We start from the raw sequence: 6000 nt of genomic DNA, 5'->3' as shown, positions 1-6000 counted from the left end.
AAACATGATATGACACTAAGATATACCTGGGATTTCAAGCTAAAGAAATTATAGTGTGTGAAACTGCTGTATGTCCAAGGCCTAAATAGTCACAATTCTTTAAAGTTTATAATAGAAAAGAGATGTTATTTATATTATTTATAGCAGTACAAATACCCTAATCCGCTCTAGTTGTTGCCCACCTTACTATCTCCCCCCCCCCCCCCATCTGTTTGACAGCAGTTGCTTATCCATCCTCTGTAATTACAGCTAACATATGTTTTGTTATCCTACTAATTAACCATTCGTTAGTGAGGAACCAGAAGCCTTCCCAACATATGCTGCAGTTTGTTTTGTGGACCTATCAGCAGCAGATATGAAGTGTGTGGTCACAAGAAATCTGCATTCCAGCTCATCATGTGCCAGCCCTGATTCATTTACTTCTTTTCAAAAGCCGAGATCTTGAATCTAAATAATTAAATGAACAAGTCACCACGAGTTTCTCGTCAGCTACTTCTTGTTTTCTAACCGTCAGTAAGGAATAAGGACTGTAAAGCTGGTGAGGAAACAACCACTCTGAAAACAATGCAAAGCCTAAGGCTATGTTCACACGGCAGAATTTCCATGCGGAATTCCGCAGAAGACAATCAGTTGCAGCAGAGTCCGATTGATTTCAATAATATTCTGCTGCACTGTTCACACAGCAAAATTTCCGTGCCAGATGTTTCTGCCGCCGAAATTCCAATTCTAGCGTCTGCTGAAAGAATAGACAAGTCTATTCTTTCTGCTGATTCCGCAAGGAAATGTATTGCTGTCTATGAGATAGCATATTCTGCCGGCGCTTCACTGTCTGTGAAATGTCCGCATGGAAATTTTCTGTGTGGACATTCCACCGTGTGAACATAACCTAAGGAGTGAAAATATTATTGGTTTTACCCTCGTTGTTTTGTGTTAAATTACAATTATTTGTATATTCTTTTTCAAAAAGTAGCGCTGTTGAAGTCTAAAGAGATTTAAATTTTGCAGTGGTAGCCGATTTATCATTTGCGACAATTTAGAATAAGTGCAAATTTTTGTGCAATCACTAACATATTTGCGCAATCTCACTCCAGCCCAAACCACACTTTGAAACGTATAAATTTGGAGAAAGTTCACATTCCCACAGGCAAAGAATGGAAAAAATAACTTTAATTCCATATACATTGCCCATATTAACCACTTAGATCACTTTGTTAATTTTTCAGAAATTGTTTGAAAGGAGCAATCTGATTGATTGACGTTTTGTTAAATTTCTCCAGTGTTCTTTTCTTTGTATGCTTTATTTTTGCATCTGTGACCATAGAGCTGAAGTGACTTCCCAAAAATTTCCAGATTTGTCTCATCTGTCTAAAGGAGGAGATTTATCAAAACCTGTCGAGAGGAAAAGTTGCTGAGTTGCCCATAGCGAACCAATCAATCAGAATGCTTCTTTCATTTTGCAGAGGCCTTGTTAAAATCAAAGAAGCAATCTAATTGGTTGTTATGGGCAACTTAGCAACTTTTTCTCTGGACAGGTTTTGATAAATTTCCCCCATAATCGAAGAAACTTTGTGGCTTGTCCTTTGCACAGATGAGACAAAACGGGAGCTTTTTGGGGGGGAAAAGTCCCATCAGATCTATGAGGGGAATTTATAAAACCATTTAGACTGCATTTTTGTCTAAATATGTTGCATGAAAAGTTGCAAGCAGGACCTGTGCAAAATTTTCTGCGACATTTAATTTAGAACATTTAGATGTCATTATCATGAAGTGTTCTTATTTAGGGCACTTTGTGCAGTGGTCACTGATTTATCATGTACAACTTTTTGTGAAATGTCGCACAAATGTTGCACTGGCTGATTTAGAAGTTGTCGCAGGGCAGGTCAACCCTGCCCTATAGAACTATCGAAATGGCTCTATGCGACAATTGTATTAAGATCCATGCACACATTTGATACAATTGTCACACGGCCGCTACTACTCTGCGACATTTAACCAAAATGAAGTAGAACAGTTCTATGGGGATTCATCAAAGTCTGTGTGCCATTTGATACATTTGACACACCTTCGCCACTTTTTCAGCAGAATTTGTGCTCTAAACAAGTTAAAAACTCACACCAGTCTATGTAAATGTCCCTTTATGTTCACGAATGCAAAAAGGAAGCATACAAAAAAAGAAAACTGTACCAACTGTGAAGCATGGAGGTGGCTCGGTTATGTTTTGTGGCTGCTTTGCTTCATCTGGCACTGGGTGTTGTGAATCTGTACAGGGTGCAATGTATTAAAGGGTACCTTTCATCAAAAAAAAACTTTTGATATATTATAGATGTATGCAGAATAACTTTCCAATAGCATGTTATTAAAAAAAAATTATTCTTTCTATTTAATTTTCCACTTTGAAAAAATGACTACTAGGGGTCTCCCTACCAGTCCCGGGTGCAAGCCTTTTTTTATAGATTTCAGACTCATGCTGGAGTCCTAAATTTCAGACTGCAGCCAGGACATAGACAAGCTCAGCATTGCACCCTGGCATTCCTCCCAGTTCACTGTCCCAATCATGATAAATCCCCCTCTGCCCTTATTTTTTTGCTTTTAGTTTTGTACCTTGATATTGCTCTGTATTTTCTGCTCAGTCTCAGTTAGATTCACAGACTGGGAAGGGGCGTAAACTATCAGGCGAGAAAAATAACTTCTAGCAATTGTTACGCCGAGCGCTCCGGGTCCCTGCTCCTCCCCGGAGCGCTCGCGGCGTTCCCCTCTCTGCAGCGCCCCGGTCAGACCCGCTGACTGGGAGCGCTGCACTGACACTGCCGGCGGGGATGCGATTCGCATAGCGGGACGCGCCCGCTCGCGAATCGCATCCCAAGTTACTCACCTGTCCCGGTCCCCGGCTGTCACGTCCTGGTGTGCGCGGCTCCGCTCCTTAGGGCGCGCGCGCCAGCTCTCTAAGATTTAAAGGGCCAGTGCACCAATGATTGGTGCCTGGCCCAATCAGTCTAATTAGCTTCCACCTGCTCCACGTCCATATAACCTCACTTCCCCTTCCCTGCTTTGCCGGATCTTGTTGCCCTAGTGCCTAGAGAAAGCGTTTACTGTGTTTGCCATACCAGTGTTCCAGACCTCTTGCTATCACCATTGACTACGAACCTTGCCGCCTGCCCTGACCTTCTGCTGCGTCTGACCTCACCTCTGTCTAGTCCTTCTGTCCTACGCCTTCTCAGCAGTCAGCTAGGTTGAGCCGTTGCCGGTGGATGCGACCTGGTTGCTACCGCCGCAGCAAGTCCATCCCGCTTTGCGGCGGGCTCTGGTGAATACCAGTAGCAACTTAGAACCGGTCCACCAGCACGGTCCACGCCAATCCCTCTCTGACACAAAGGATCCACCTCCAGCCTGCCGAATCATAACAGCAATGATGTGTAATAGAATTCGATAGCATTAAAAATGATATTGGTAAACAATAAAAATAAATAAATACATTTGTAATAGAAAAACCTGAATTAGGGATAAAAATAATATAGACAAAATGTATTACAATATCACACCTCACATCTAGGCAGGGCAATTGCACCAGATGTTATAAAAATATCATAAGTAAAAATGAATGAAATGTAGAGCAACCACCTATAGATAAAAACAATATATATATATATATATATATATATATATATATATATATATAGCCTTTAAATGTCCGTATATCTATGTATAGAGAGCCTTGGGATGTCCGTATGTGCAGAAAAGTTCAATAATAGGATATTAGTAGATGTAACAGTTCAGGGTGCAGCAATGTGCTTAGCTCAGCATATTCAATAGTACTGGATGATACCTGTTAGCTGGGATGTGGTTACACTTACTGACAGTATATGCATCCGGCATCCTCAGGAGTGGTGGTCTCAGAGTGAGTGGCGTCCGGCCTCTGTGCAGGTGAGCGGTCCCAATGTAGTGAAAATCTCGTCAAGGTGCAGGCTGGCACGGAGGTGCGTCTGGCCAAAGGAGGTAGATGGAAAAGGTGATGGATTAATCGCGATCCCTGGCGTCCTCGTGTTGAAGAGAATGGATCGCATGCGTGATCAACAGTGGTCCAATTATTAGGGTATTGCAGCACTGCCAAGGCTAAAAACGGGCTATAAAAGTCACATGAAGGTGGTTGTAATATAAAATTGATCAAAATAGTGGCCTATATGCGTTTCAAGACAACTGTCTCATTCCTCAGTAGCCATAAAATATATCGAGTTATTATCTCAAGATTCAGGCTTATATAAGTGGGGGAGATAAAAATATATATAAAACCTGGAAAAGTATTCCACATATGAATTATCTAAATATAAGAAGACATATTGGCCCTCATTTACTATTGCAAATCCCACATGCTTTGTCGGGTTGTGCGCCAGAATTTGCACCAGAATTGAAAAAACCCAGACTAACTCTCCATTTTGCTAAGAAAATCCGAAAAAGGGGCATGGCGGTCGGGAAAAGGGGCATGTTCCGACATTTTCACAAAAACCCAACATATTTACTAAGGTTTCCACAGAAAATGTGGTGGATTTCAGCTGAGGAAAACCAGACAGATGAGATCATGTGTAAAAAAAAAAGCTAAATGTAGGGAAAGTGGAAAATGTATTAGTAAATATGGTGGAAAATAAATTCTAGGGAATTAAAACCCACCAGGAAACCTACACTTCATTCTTAGTAAATAAGGGCCATTATTCATGAATAGAATATAAGAAGAAAAAAGAATTAGAAAACAGAAATATAGAAATAAGACAGAGAAGGGGAAAAAAAGAAATATGGACACATAAATAAAAATATATATAAAAAATATATGTAGTGGTGAAACAACTGGAGGCACCCTGTGTTGAAAATAATAGTTTTGTTAGGTCCGCGGCGCTACCCCAAACCCCGCTCCCCCCCCCCATTGAAAACAATAGTTTTGTTAGGGCCACAGTGCTACCGCCCCCGCCCGCCGCCCGCAAAAGCCATACTCGAGTGCAGAGCTACCCCGAACCCCGCTCCCCCCCGCAAAAGCCATACCCGGGTGCAGAGCTATCCCGAACCCCGCTCCCCCCTGCAAAAGCCATACCCGAGTGCAGAGCTACCCCGAACTATAAAAATAAAACGTCAATTAAACTGCACAGTAAATGGTGTAAACATTAAAAATAAATCTCCAAAGTCCAGAATTGTTCATTTGTAGCCATTATATATATATATATATATATATATATCATTAAAACAAATAATAAATATTATTAATTAATTAATTAATTAATAAATATATCAATAAAAAGCAATTAAAAGTCCCACCAAAAGAAAAATGGTACCGATAAAAACTACAGGACGGGGCCCCAAAAAATGAGTCCTCATACAGCCCCGTATATGACAAAATACATAGTAACATAGAAACATAGTTCATAAGGTTGAAAAAAGACCAGAGTCCATCAAGTTCAACCTATATCCCTAATGAGTCCCTACTGAGTTGATCCAGAGGAAGGCAAAAAACCCTCATACTAGAGGTAAAAATTCCTTCTCGACTCCAAATATGGCATCAGAATAAATCCCTGGATCAACGTTCTGTCCCTATAAATCTAGTATACATAACCTGTAATGTTATTACTCTCCCAAAATGCATCCAGACCCCTTTTCAATTCTTTTACAGAGTTCACCATGACCACCTCCTCAGGCAGAGAATTCCACAGTCTCACTGCTCTTACAGTAAAGAACCCCCGTCTGTGCTGGTGTAGAAACCTTCTTTCCTCTAGATGTAGAGGATGCCCCCTTGTTATAGATACAGTCCTGGGTATAAATAGATCATGGGAAAGATCTCTGTACTGTCCCCTGATATATTTATACATAGTTATTAGGTCGCCCCTAAGCCTTCTTTTTCTAAACTAAATAACCTTAATTCTGATAATCTTTCTGGGTACTGTAGTCCTCCCATTCCCCGTATTACTCTGGTTGCCTGTCTTTGAACCCTCTCCAGCTCCACTATATCTTTCTTGTACACTG

Source organism: Hyla sarda, chromosome 12 (assembly GCF_029499605.1).
Source record: "Hyla sarda isolate aHylSar1 chromosome 12, aHylSar1.hap1, whole genome shotgun sequence".
Lineage (NCBI taxonomy): Eukaryota > Metazoa > Chordata > Amphibia > Anura > Hylidae > Hyla > Hyla sarda.
Note: the sequence above shows the minus strand (reverse complement) of the source record.